This window comes from Triticum urartu, chromosome 5 (genome assembly GCF_003073215.2).
Source record: "Triticum urartu cultivar G1812 chromosome 5, Tu2.1, whole genome shotgun sequence".
NCBI classification, from domain to species: domain Eukaryota; kingdom Viridiplantae; phylum Streptophyta; class Magnoliopsida; order Poales; family Poaceae; genus Triticum; species Triticum urartu.
The window spans coordinates 605868223-605882944 of NC_053026.1; positions in this window are offsets into that span (position 1 = coordinate 605868223).

The following is a 14722-nucleotide window of genomic DNA, read 5'->3' on the forward strand; positions in this document are numbered from 1 at the left end:
GCAACGCCTTGCATCACCTGCCAAACTCGTTCGTGCAACTGTGCGAGCTCAGGAAGAAGATCACCCGTCGAATTAGGCATCTCCTCGGCAAGATGACCTGTTAACATACCTACAGACATAACTTTGTCAGCCAGCTTCCTTGCCGAACTCTTTTCAAAGTTCGTTCAAGCACTTACTAAATATGCCACATCGAAGCCGCCGATTCTCCTTAACAGAATCCGACAGTTGGGCACGAACATCTTTTACTTCCACGCCCAGCTTGGTGTTGGCATCTTGGAGATCATTCTTCTCCTGCCTCATCCTCGTCAGCACGCTCTCACCAGCCTTCAGCTGGCGTATGAGCTGCTGCTTATCCGGATTCATTCCAGCGTCATCTGCAATTTTATCGTCAGATTCGCATATAAAGCTGCACTCTAATATAATACTTATCATTTGACGGATATGTTACCAGCAGGGGTCTCTTTGGGCTCCCCTGCGGCGGACAGTGCGGCCTGAAGTTGGGCTTTGCACTCTTCCAGCTCCTGGGATAGTTGAGTATTCTTTTCTGTAAGAACCTACATAACAAATGATCTTTAATCAGTTATCCTAACTGTTTCAAGTCTCAGGGGCTACTGATATATATAATCATCAAATTTTCTCACCCATATGTCTTTTACATACTGCTCCGTGGCTCTGGCTAGACCATTTTGAGCGGCACGGAGGTGCGCATCTCCCGAGTTGAAGGCATCTAAAGCCTCTTGGGAGAAACAAGTGTCACGAAGAATAGTCCGGCGACGTCTATGGTTCATGGCACTTTCCATCTCGGAAGGGGTGGCGGACAGTCCATCCGTATCCTCTGTCGGAGGAGCACCCGGTGCACTCCTTGTACTCGTTCCCACCCTTGAGTCCGGACTTGGAGCCCGGCTTGTGGAGGCGCGGTTGGTAGCCTCTCCAGGCATAGTCCGTCGAGCGCTCTTTCTCCTGAAAAGAAGGCACGGGCGTTAATATACCTCTGTAAGTAATGTCCTGCAATAAAGACGGCGTGCTATACCGCTGCGCCGGTGCCTTAATCTGGACTGCAGATCTTTTCAGCCTGCCTGGCCTAGTGGCCCCTTGTTGGCTAGTTGCCACGGGCTCGGCCTTCTGCCCCGAGGACCTCCCCTGCAAAACACGGCTGTTATACGACAATAAAAAGAGCACAAGGAGGGATCCCTTTTTTAAGTGTTGGGATTTCGGTCTCAGTCACCTGTGAGGCTGGAACTAGCCCAGGGTAATCGGCCGTAATGGCCACCAAGGTATTGTCATTACTCCCTTGGTAAAATACCCCGTCGATCAGCTCCACGGATATGTCCGGATCCTCCTGGGAGGCCGGGTCAAGGGACCGTCCAGGGTCCTCGGGCTGTGGGGGAGGGCTGTTTATCTCCTTTACTGCCTGGCGCAGCTCCTGCGATGAAACAGCTAGAATGAATACTTAAACTACGGGAATACGAAACGGATGGGCGAGAAAAATCTCCGCTTACCCAGCTCGGAGGATTGTACATGGAGAATCCGCCCTGCGGGTTGACATGGAGGAATTCCTCCTCCTCTCCCTTGTACAAAGTGGACACGATCTTTATTAGATCAGCAGCCGATCCCGGCCCTTTGCGGTCGTGGCGGGTGGCGTCATCCTCCCCGTTGAAATCCCACATGGGGTGGCCTCTATACTGGAGTGGCTGCACCCCCCGCATAATGCATATAGCCATGACCTCGATCATGGTCAATCCGGATCGAGCTAAAGAGCTTATCCGGCTCATCAGATAAAGAATGTCCCAGTCGTGTTCTTCCAGGGGGCTCCGTGGATGCCAGCTCTGACGCTTCTTCAAAGGGGCATTGTCGAACTCTGGAAGGCCGATCCAAATAGGGTCCGGAAGGGGGACATCTTCTATATAAAACCATTCTGAAGGCCAGTCTTCGGACGTCTTCTTTGGGGTCCTGGATAGGTATCCGGTCCCGGCGATACGCCACACTTTGGCTCCGCCCACTTGATATACTGATCCCTTCTTAGAACGGGGCACCAGGCAGAACAGCTTCTTCCAGAGAGCGAAATGAGCCTCACAGCCCAAAAATAACTCACAAAGGGCTACGAATCCCGCGATATGCAGCAGAGAGGCAGGCGTGAGGTTGTGCAGCTGGAGGCCATAGAACTCCAGAAGCCCTCGGGGAAACCGATGGATTGGGAATCCGAGCCCTCTTACCAGATAAGGGACGAGGCATACCCGCTCTCCCTTGGAGGGATTGGGACGGCTCTCCGCTTGCTCTCCGCCATTATAAGTGGCAAGCCCGGCTCGAACCGGGACCAGGTACTGTAGGATCGAAAATATGTCTAGAGGGGGGGGGGTGATTAGACTACTTGACCAAATAAAAACTTAACCTTTTCCCAATTTTAGTTCTTGGCAGATTTTAGCTATTATAGGACAAGTCAAGCAATCATCACACAATTCAAGCAATCATGCAAAGAGTATATTGGCAGCGGAAAGTAAAGCATGCAACTTGCAAGAATGTAAAGGGAAGGGTTTGGAGAATTCAAACGCAATTGGAGACACGGATGTTTTTCCCGTGGTTCGGATAGGTGGTGCTATCCTACATCCACGTTGATGGAGACTTCAACCCACAAAGGGTAACGGTTGCGAGAGTCCACGAAGGGCTCCACCCACAAAGGGTAACGGTTGCGCGAGTCCACAAAGGGCTCCACCCACAAAGGGTCCACGAAGAAGCAACCACCCACAAAGGGTCCACGAAGAAGCAACCTTGTCTATCCCACCATGGCCATCGCCCACACAGGACTTGCCTCACTAGCGGTAGATCTTCACGAAGGCGATCTCCTTGCCCTTACAAACTCCTTGGTTCAACTCCACAATCTTGTCGGAGGCTCCCAAGTGACACCTAGCCAATCTAGGAGACACCACTCTCCAAGAAGTAACAAATGGTGTGTAGGTAATGAACTCCTTGCTCTTGTGCTTCAAATGATAGTCTCCCCAACACTCAACTCTCTCTCATAGGATTTGGATTTTGTGGAAAGAAGATTTGAGTGGAAAGCAACTTGGGGAAGGCTAGAGATCAAGATTCATATGGTAGGAATGGAATATCTTGGTCTCAACACATGAGTAGGTGGTTCTCTCTCAGAACATATGAGTAGGAATTGTGTATGTGTTCTGATGGCTCTCTCCATGAATGAAGAGGAGGTGGAGGGGTATATATAGCCTCCACACAAAATCCAACAGTTACACACAGTTTTCCAATATCGGTGGGACCGAATCAACAAACTCGGTCGGACCGAAAATGTAAACTTAGTGACCGTTAGAGATTTTGGGTGGGACTGACATGCAACTCGGTAGGACCGATATGGTTAGGGTTTGGGCATAACATAATCTCGGTGAGACCGATTACACAAACTCGGTGAGACCGAATTTGGTAATTAGCTAACCAGAGAGTTGGTCAGGCAAACTCGGTGGGACCGATTTGCTCTTTCGGTGAGACCGAAAAGTTACAAAGGGGAAACACTGAATTTACATTGCAATCTCGATGGGACCGATTCGCTCTTTCAGTGAGACCGAAAAGTTACGAAAGGGAAACAGAGAGTTTGCAATCCCATCTCGGTGAGACCGAGATCCCTATCGGTAGAACCGAATTGCTAGGGTTTGGCAGTGGCTTATGACAAGTGAAACTCGGTGGCGCCGGATAGGAAGAATCGGTAGGACCGAGTTTGGCTTAGGGTTTAGGTCATATGTAGATATGGGAAAGTAGTTGAGGGTTTTGGAGCATATCACTAAGCACATGAAGCAAGAGGCTCATTAAGCAACACCTCATCCCTCCTTGATAGTATTGGCTTTTCCTAAAGACTCAATGTGATCTTGGATCACTAAAATATGAAATGAAGAGTCTTAAGCTTTTGAGCTTGAGCCAATCCTTTGTCCTTAGCATTTTGAGGGTTCCACTTTCACCATCCATGCCATGCCAATCATTGAGCTTTCTTGAAATAATCATCTTGGAATAGCATTAGCTCAATGAGCTATATGTTGTTATGAATTACCAAAACCACCTAGGGATAGTTGCACTTTCAATCTCCCTCTTTTTGGTAATTGATGACAACATATAGATCAAAGCTTCAACAAATGATAATAAGCAAAGACTCAAATCATACAAGACGCTCCAAGCAAAACACGGGGATTTCATAAGCAAAAAAATCAAGGCAAGCAAAAACCACCATATGCAAGGAAGAAGAAAGAAACAATAGCAATCTCAGCCTAACAAGAGGAAATTTAGCAACATGAAAATTTCTACAACCATATTTTCCTCTCTCATAATAATTACAGGTAGGATCATAATCAAATTCAACAATATAGCTATCACATAAAATATTCTCAACACGATCCACATGCATGCAAAGTTGACACTCTTCCAAAATAGTGGGGTTAACATTAATTAAAGTCATGACCTCTCGAAACCCACTTTCAATATTATTGCAAACATTATTAGCAATCTCATATTCATTATGGGGCTTAAATAAATTTTCAAGATCATAAGAAGAATCACCCCAATCATGAATATTGCAACAAGTAGAGGACATAGCAAAACTAGCATCCCCAAGCTTAGGGTTTTGCATATTATTAGCACAATTTACATCAATAGAATTTATAATAAAATCATTGCAATCATGCTTTTTATTCAATGATCTATCGTAAATCACTTCATAAAGTAATTCATCACACTTTCTAGATTCACGAATTTGAAGCAAAACCTCATAAAGATAATCTAGTGCACTTAACTCACTAGCAATAGGTTCATCATAATAGGATCTCTTAAAGAGATTAGCAAGTGGATGAGGATCCATAAACTTTTAGCAAGTGAAGATGCAAGCAAAAAGAAGGTACATGGCAACACAAGATCGAACGGAAGAAGGGCGAATAAAACGGCAAAGGTGAAGTGGGGGAGAGGAAAACGGGAGGCAAATGGCAAATAATGTAATGTGAGGGAGAAGAGTTTATGATAGGTACTTGGTATGTCTTGACTTGAGCGTAGATCTCCCGGGCAACGGTGCCAAAAATCCTTCTTGCTACCTCTTGAGCATGCGTTGGTTTTCCCTTGAAGAGGAAAGGGTGATGCAGCAAAGTAGCATAAGTATTTCCCTCAGTTTTTGAGAACCAGGGTATCAATCCAGTAGGAGATAACACGCAAGTCACCTAGTGCCTGCACAAACAATCAAGAACCTCGCAACCAACACGATAAAGGGGTTGCTAATCCCTTCATGGCCACTTGCGAAAGTGAGATCTGATAAATATAGCAAGATAAATATTTTGGGTATTTTTTTTGTATAGATTGGAAAGTAAAGATTGCAAAATAGTAAACGAGATGCGATGTAAATAAAAAGAGATGCAATATAATAAGAAAGAGACCCAGGGCCCATAGGTTTCACTAGTGGCTTCTCTCATGATAGGATGTATTACGATGGGTGAACAAATTACTGCCGAGCAATTGATAGAAGAGCGCATAGTTATTAGAATATCTAGGCAATGATTATGAATATAGGCATCACGTCCATGTTAAGTAGACCGAAATGATTCCGCATCTACTACTATCACTCCACACATCGACCGCTATCCAGCATGCATCTAGAGTATTAAGTTCATAAGAACAGAGTAATGCATTAAGCAAGATGACATGATGTAGAGGGATAAACTCAAGCAATATGATATAAACCCCATATTTTTATCCTCGATGGCAACAATACAATACGTGCCTTGCTGCCCCTACTGTCACTGGGAAAGGACACCACAAGATTGAACCCAAAGCTAAGCACTTCTCCCATTGCAAGAAAGATCAATCTAGTAGGCCAAACTAAACTGATAATTTGAAGAGACTTGCAAAGATATCAAATCATGCATATAAGTATTCAGAGAAGAACCAAATATTATTCACAGATAAACTTGATCATAAATCCACAATTCATCGGATCTCGGCAAACACACCGCAAAAAGTAATTCGAAGAGACTTGCAAAGATATCAAATCATGCATATAAGAATTCAGAGAAGAAACAAATATTATTTGTAGATAAACTTGATCATAAATCCACAATTCATTAGATCTCGGCAAACACACCGTAAAGGGTATTACATCAAATAGATCTCCAAGAACATCGAGGAGAACTTTGTATTGATAACCAAAGAGAGAGAAGAAGACATCTAGCTAATAACTATGGACCCAAAGGTCTGTGGTAAACTACTCACACATCATCGGAGAGTCTATGGTGTTGATGTAGAAGTCATCCATGATCGAATCCCCCTCCGGTAGATCGCCGGAAAAGGCCCCAGATGTGATCTCATGGGTACAGAAGGTTGCGGCAGTGGAAAAGTGGTTTCATGGCTCTCCTTGATGTTTTTAGGGTATAAGAGTATATATAGGTGAAATAAGTACGTTGGTGGAGCTCCGTGGGGCCCACGAGGGTGGGGGGCACACCTACCCCCCTAGGTGCACCATCCTATCTCGTGGACGCCTCACGGAGTTCTAGACTTCCACTCCAAGTCTCTTGGTTTGTGTTTGTTCCAAGAAAGATCCTCGCGAAGGTTTCGTTCCATTTGGATTCCGTTTGATATTCTTTTTCTATGAAACATTGAAATAGGCAAAAAACAGAAACTGGCACTGGGCCTCCGGTTAACAGGTTAGTCCCAAAAATAACATAAAAGAGCATATTAATGCCCATTAAACATCCAAGACAGATAATATAATAGCATGGAACAATAAAAAATTATAGATACATTGGAGACATATATGCTGCCGGGGGAAGAGATGAGAAGGTGTTTGCCAACTACTTCCCTTTGGCCCTCAAGTCCAATGTGAGGTCTTGGCTGATGCACCTGCCGGAGAACTCCATTTCGTCATGGGCCAACCTGTGCCATGAGTTCATTGGTGCTTTCACCGGCGGCTATCAAGAGCCAGGCCGACCCAGCGACTTGCAGCTTCTCCAACAGAAGGAAGGAAAGACCCTCCATAAGTATTTACAGAGATTCAGCAAGGTCCATAGGAACATACCAAATATCCATCCGACAGCTGTGATAGCTGCCCTCAGTGCAATGTGCACAACCGCCGGGTCCATTCCAAGATGAACGTGTTGTTGCCCAAGACTATGAAGGAGCTCTATGCCTTGGTGGATAAGTGTGCTTGAATGGAGGAGGGAAGGAAGCTGCCCGGTGAAGAAGAATGCACCAACATCGATTCAGAAGACGATGATGAATCTACCAGTTAATAGAAGAGCAAGAAGCACAGTAAGAAGCAGAAGGATAAGGCAGTGAGGACCGTTGAAGGATCGGGCGCACTTAGTACCAGCAAGAAGGCTAAGGTTGAGGTCCGCAGCAAGGAAGCTGCCGTGTGCGCTGACTGCCAGGAGGCCACAGCTGCCGAGAAGGCTGGGAAAGGTGATGGGCCATATTGCAAGATTCATCGGACCAAAGGCCACGACCTTCAAGAGTGCTATCAGGTTGAGCAGCTCGTCAAGAGACAGAGCGCAGAGTATGAGAAGCATGACAAGGAAAAGGGACAGAATGTTGCTGTCAGTAAGGGCCAAGGCGGTGAAGCAAATAGTCCCGGCAGACCCCTCAGGAGCAAAGGAAAGCCCGCCAGAGATCGAGAGAAGGAAGCCTGTGATGATGAGAGTGATGGAGGGGATGAAGAGGAAACCATTGAGTAGGAGTTTCAGAAGGCCACTAACGCCCTGTGCATTGACGGGGGTGCATCTTTGCACACCTCTCACCGCCAGCTCCAGCGATGGGCACGAGAAGTCAATGTCGTGGAACCAGCGCCAGGGGCCCGGAAACCACTCAAATGGTCACACACGCCCATCATCTTTGATGAAGAGGATCATCCTGACTGTACCACTGCGGTAGGATGTTTTCCATTGTTGGTCTCTCCAACAATTTGTAACCTCAAGGTCACAAAAATGTTGGTAGACGACGGGGCCAGGTTGAATCTGATCTCCCCGGCAGTTATCAGCAAACTTCAGATAGCAGAGGAAGAGTTAAAGGTTACTGTCGGTGTCAAAACCGGTGGATCTCGGGTAGGGGATCCTGAACTGTGCGTCTAGGGCGGATGGTAACAGGAGGCAGGGGACACGATGTTTTACCCAGGTTCGGGCCCTCTTGATGGAGGTAAAACCCTACGTCCTGCTTGATTTATTCTTGATGATATGAGTATTACAAGAGTTGATCTACCACGAGATCGGAGAGGCTAAACCCTAGAAGCTAGCCTATGGTATGATTGTGTGTTGTCCTACGGACTAAAACCCTCTAGTTTATATAGACACCAGAGGGGGCTAGGGTTACACAAGGTTGGTTACAAAGGAGGAGATATACACATCCGTATTGCCTAGCTTGCCTTCCACGCCAAGTAGAGTCCCATCCGGACATGAGATGAAGTCTTCAATCTTGTATCTTCATAGTCCAATAGTCCGGCCAAAGGATATAATCCGGCTGTCCGGATACTCCCTAATCAAGGACTCCCTCAGTAGCCCCCGAACCAGGCTTCAATGACGATGAGTCCGGCGCGCAGTATTGTCTTCGGCATTGCAAGGCGGGTTCTTCTCCATTTTTCGAACATTTGTAAAGCAGTGTACGGCCCCATAAATGTTTGGACCTCTTGGCTTCTGTGCCCAATAAGGGATTTCTCCCACGCGTCGAATGAATACGAGGCGCCAGGGCATTTTTACATTCGCCCCCCTAGCCAGATAAATAGATTGTCTATTAAATGGATGGGGATCCTTAGATCTGATCCATACCATCCTCCCCCAGCGAGAGTCCATCAGAGCGTGTTTCGTAAAGATCCATTCCAGCATGGCCGACCTCTGCAGCTCCTCCTCCCGCCCCCGAAGCCCTAAGCCCGGTGATTGGGAAAGGTGTTCAGTCCCACACAATCATTTAGTCGAACTGCATTCTAAGGGATTTCTCCCTCTGGCGTACATGGTGCCCGTTCGAGCCGGGCTTGCCACCTATAATGGCGGGGAGCAAGCGGAGAGCTTTCCCTGTCCCTCTATGGGGGAATGGGTCTGCCTTGTTCCCTATCTATTAAGGGGACTCGAATTTCCAATTCATCCGTTCCTCCGCGGGCTCCTGGAGTTCGCCGGCTATGTGGCTCTCTGCAAGTTGTTCCTGGGCTGCGAGCCTCACTTCGAGCTGTGGAAAAGGCTATTTTTCCTCGTACCTCGCACACAGAGGGGGTCACTTTATAAAGTGGGCGGAGCCGAAATATGGCGCATCGCCGATACCGGATACCTATCTGGTACTCCGAAGAAGTCACCCGAAGACTGGCCTTTAGAATGGTTTTATATGGAGGACGTTCCCCTTCCGGACCCTGTTCGGCGGGGTCTTCCTGAGTTCAACAATGCTCCTCTGAAGAAACGCCGAAGTTGGCGCCCACGGAGCCCCCAGGTGGAAGACAATGGAGAAGTCCTCTATCTGATGAACCGAATTAAAGCACTGGCTCGATCAGGATTGACAGTAATCGAAGTTATGTCGATTTGCATAATGCGGGGAGTGCAACCACTTCAATATCATGGGCACCCCTTGTGGTGTTATAACGGGGCGGATGACGCCACCCGCTGCGGGCATAAGGGTCCGGACAATGCTGCCGCTTTAGCAAAAATTCTGTCCGAATTGTTCAAGGGTGAGGAAGAGGAGTTCACCCGCATCAAGCCACGGGATGGATTCTCCATGTACAATCCTCCAAGCTGGGTAAGTTATATCTCCCTGCTCCCATTTTTCTCGCATTCTTTGTCGTAAGTATTCACCTTGCCACTTTGCGGCAGGAATTGTGAAAAGCCATAAAGGAGATCAGCAGCCCTTCTCCACAACCAGAGGACCCTGACCGGGTCCTTGACTCCGGACTTGAAGAAGATTCGGTTATATTCGTGGAGCTGATAGACCGGCAGTTCTATCAGTTAAGCTGCAACGATGCCATGGTGGCCATTACGGCCGACTATCCCGGACTGCTCCCTGCATCGCACGTAAGAAAAACCAAAAATCCCAACTCCAAAACTAGGATCCCTGTCGGTGTCAAAACCGGCGGATCTCGGGTAGGGGGTCCCGAACTGTGCGTCTAGGCCGGATGGTAACAGGAGGCAAGGGACACGAAGTTTTACCCAGGTTCGGGCCCTCTCGATGGAGGTAAAACCCTATGTCCTACTTGATTAATATTGATGATATGGGTAGTACAAGAGTAGATCTACCACGAGATCGAGGAGGCTAAACCCTAGAAGCTAGCCTATGGTATGATTGTTGATGTGTACGTTGTCCTACGGACTAAAACCCTCCGGTTTATATAGACACCGGAGAGGGTTAGGGTTACACAAAGTCGGTTACAATGGTAGGAGATCTTCATATCCGTATCGCCAAGCTTGCCTTCCACGCCAAGGAAAGTCCCTTCCGGACACGGGACGGAGTCTTCAATCTTGTATCTTCATAATCCAACAGTCCGGCCAAAGGATATAGTCCGGCTGTCCAGACACCCCCTAATCTAGGACTCCCTCAGTAGCCCCCGAACCAGGCTTCAATGACGATGAGTCCGGCGCGCAGATTGTCTTCGGCATTGCAAGGCGGGTTCTCCTCCAAATTCCGTGTACCTGTTGAATAAAGTCCGGTTTCTTGTAGATGTTTGCGCTCCTTGGCTTCTACGCTCAATAATGGCCGCTTCCCACGTGTCGAACGAATATGAAAAGTCTGAGTGTTTTTACATTCACACCCCTAGCCGTGTAAATGAGCTGCCCTATTTAAGGGGACGAGGATTTAGATCCAATCCACACCTTCTCCCCTCCGCGAGTGTCCATCAGAGCACATCCGACAAAGGTCCATTCCACCATGGCCAGCCGTCGCAACTCCTCCCCTCGCCCTTCCAGCCCTAAGCCTGGATATTGGGAGAGATGTTCCATCCCGCATAGCAAGCTAGTGACGCTCCAGACCAAGGGATTTCTCCCCCCGGCCTATATGGTCCCGGTTCGAGCCGGTCTTGCCGTCTACAACGGCGGAGAGCAAGCAGAGAATGCCCCTAATCCCTCTAAAGGAGAGCGGGTGTGCCTCGTCCCTTACTTAATAAGGGGGCTCAGATTTCCAATCCACCCATTTCTCCGGGGGCTGCTGGAGTTCTACGGCCTCCAGCTACATAATCTCACGCCTGCCTCAGTATTGCATATCGCGGGCTTTGTAGCCCTCTGCGAGCTGTTCTTGGGTGTTGAAGCTCATTTCGGACTGTGGAAGGAGCTATTTTGCCTCGTGCCCCGTTCCAAGAAGGGGTCAATGTATCAAGTGGGCGGAGCCGAAGTGTGGCGCATCGCCGGGACCGGATATCTGTCCGGAACCCCAAAGAAGGCGTCCGAAGACCGGCCCTCGGAATGGTTTTATATAGAAGACGTCCCGCTGCCGGATCCTGTCCGGATCGGCCTCCCTGAATTCAACAGTGCTCCCTTAAAGAAGCGCCTAAGCTGGCGCCCACGGAGCCCTCAGAGGGGAGGTGACAGGGACATCATTTACCTGATGGGTCGAATAAGATTGTTAGCCCATTCCGGACTAACCATGATCGGGGTTATGGCCGAATGCATTATGCGGGGGGGTGCAGCCGCTTCAGTATAGAAGCCACCCCATGTGGGACTTCAACGGGGAGGACGACGCCACCCGCTACGGCCGTAAGGGGCCGGATTCAGCTGCCGCTCTACTAAAGATCTTGTCCACTTTGTATAAGGGAGAAGAGGAGGAATTTCTCCGCGTCAACCCACAGGGTGGATTCTCCATGCACAATTCCCCAAGCTGGGTAAGCGGCCGTATTTACTTGTCCATCCGTTTTGTATTCCCATTGTTAAATATTCAGTCTGACGACTTCAATGCAGGAACTGCGCCGGGCTGTTAAGGAAATAAGCAGCCCTCCTCCACAACCCGAGGACCCAGGACGGTCCCTCGACCCGGCCTCTCAAGAGGATCCGGACATATCTGTGGAGCTGATTGATATAGTGTTCCATCAATTAAGCAAGGACAACGCCTTGGTGGCCATTACGGCCGATTACCCAAGGCTAATCCTGACCCCCAGGTACCTGAGATCGAAGTCCCAGTACCCCGAATAGGTGTCCGCCCACTTGTGTTCAGTTTCCTGATTGCAACTGAACTTTGCAGGAGAGGTTTTTAAGGCGGAAGGCCGAACCTGCGGCGACAAGCCAACGAGGGGCCGTAGGGCCCCGCGGGCAGAAAAGAAGTGCAGTCCGGACCGAGGCATCAGCGCAAAGGTATGGCGCCCCCCCTTATCCCAGGTGGTATACCTTCGAGGCATATTGACACTCGCGCTCTTTTCAGGACAAAGAGACCTCGTCGGACTATATCCGGAGAGGCTGCCAATCGCGCCTCCACCAGCCGGGCTCCAAAGCCTGGTCCGGAGGTGGAGGCGAACGCAAGGCACGCGCCAGACGCTCCTCCGATGGAGGATGTGGACGGGTTGTCTGCCACCAACTCTGAGGTGGAGAGTGCCATGAACCACAAGCGTCACTGGACAATTCTTCGCGACGCTTGTTTCTCCCAAGGGGCATTAGATGCCTTCAACTCGAGAGATGCGTACCTCCGTGCCACTCAAAATGGTGTAGCCAGAGCCACAGAGCAGTATGTAAAAGACATACGGGTAAGAAAATTTTGGTAATTATATGTATATACCAGTAGCCCCCGAGACTTGAAACAGTTAGAATAACTGATTTAAGGATCATCTGTTATGCAGGTTCTTACAGAAAAGAATTCCCTACTGTCCAAGGAGCTGGAAGAGTGCAAAGCCCAACTTGATGCCGCACTAGCCGCGGCAGGGGAGCCCAAGGAGACCCCCTCTGGTAATATACATTTTGAAAGATAAGTATTTTGCGAAGCACGACATTGGTGCGAATCTGACAAATGAAATTGCAGACGGCGTCGGATTGAATCCGGAAAGGCAACACCTCCTACGCCAGCTAAAGGCTGGTGAGAAGGTGCTGACAAAGGTGAGGAAGGAGAAGAACGATCTCCAAGATGCCAACACCAAGCCGGGCGTCGAGCTGAAAGATGTTCGTGCCCAGCTGTCAGACTCCATGAAGGAGAATCAGCGGCTTCGGCGCGACATATTTAGTAAGTGCTTGAACGAACCTTTGAAAGAAAGTTCCGCGGGGAAGTCGACTAACAGAGCAATGTCTGTAGGTGTGCTAACAGGTCGTCCTGCAGAGGAGATGCCCGGTTCTATGGGTGACCTTCTTCCCGAGCTCTCGCAACTGCTCGATCGAGTTCGGCAAGCGATGCAAGGCGTCGCCCAGGCCCTGTGGCCATTCGTCTCCATGCCCGAAGGTCTTGGAGAGCTTGCGGAGAAGCTAAAGGGAGCACGGCGGTGCTTCCGATTGTGGAAGATATCAGCCTGCCGTCAAGGCGCTAGGGAGGCCTGGGCCATGGTGAAGACGCGGTATGCAAAGGCTGACCCCAACCACATGGCCGAGGTTGGTCCTGCAGGGCCCGATGGGAAGGAGATCCCTGTAAGCTTAGTATATGGCCAAGTAAATTTGGCCGCAAAGTATTCCCAGCAGGACTGTAAATTAGACAGCCTGTTAGATGGTATTGAAGAGGAATACAATCAGTCGAAATGACTATGTAATTTAATTGACATTTATAATGCCTTCTAGCCGGATTGTAGATCATTTGTCATGGCCGACCTTTTCGCTTCAGCCTCGGGACATGACGGTCCAGAGTGTGTCCGAATTCCCATGCGATTATATAGGAACCGGGGAATGCATGGAGACCAGGCGTAGGGGTCATTAGGGCTTGAACAGACAAGTGCCTGACTAGTTATGTTATATTACATGGTTAGTAAGAAACATCTTCCAGGGAGAATAGTTCTATTAGGGGTTCCTTTCCCTGGGAGGCATGCCCTAAGGTGCATGTCCATGCTGCGAAAAGAAACGCAGGAAAAACATCTGGGGGCGTATAGATAAAAATAAAAAAGATCATCTTTAGTTCACCGACCGAATATTCCCTTAAGAACGCTAGCTTTCGGCTTCACCCTGTGTAAGGTACACGTCTGGCTGACCCGGCAGTAACAATCGCAGAGGTGCTCCCTTTACCACCTAGCCGAACAATCAGGAACGTAGGGGTAAGCACAGGAGCCAGGCAACCCAGCTTGGCCAAAACGTAAGTCATATCGATGCATATAATGGTGAATAAAAGGTACATGCGGAAGTGTGACACATGTGCTGGGCATGAAGCCCGTATGAATAAGCTTCTGTTTAAAGAAGCCCCTAGGTTTAACGAGCGCGGATAGCACGTTACTTTATGAGCCTATAGAGTCTATAAGAGAGAGAGAGAGAAGAAGAGAAATCCGAAGCCTCACCCCATCTAAGGCTCAGAGGCCGAGGAATTTTCGAACTCAAAAATTTGGATTCCTGGATGTTGTCCAATGAATCCAGCCTGTCGACTGACTCTAAATTCAGGTCTTGAGTGATATCCTCCCCTCCGCGGGTATCCGGCTTGGAGGGATCGGGAATCCGGACGTAGCGAGTCCTTAAGATAGATGAAGGGTTGCCGCGCTGTCCCTCTACCACGGCAACGTGATGGGTGACTTGGGGAGAGTTAATCTCTCTCAGATCGGGTTTAGGCCCAATCTGGTCGTAATCCGTGGTGAGTCCCAGGGCGGCGAAGCGATCCAAGAGCTCGTTTATGGAGGAGAGCTCCATTGGATCTA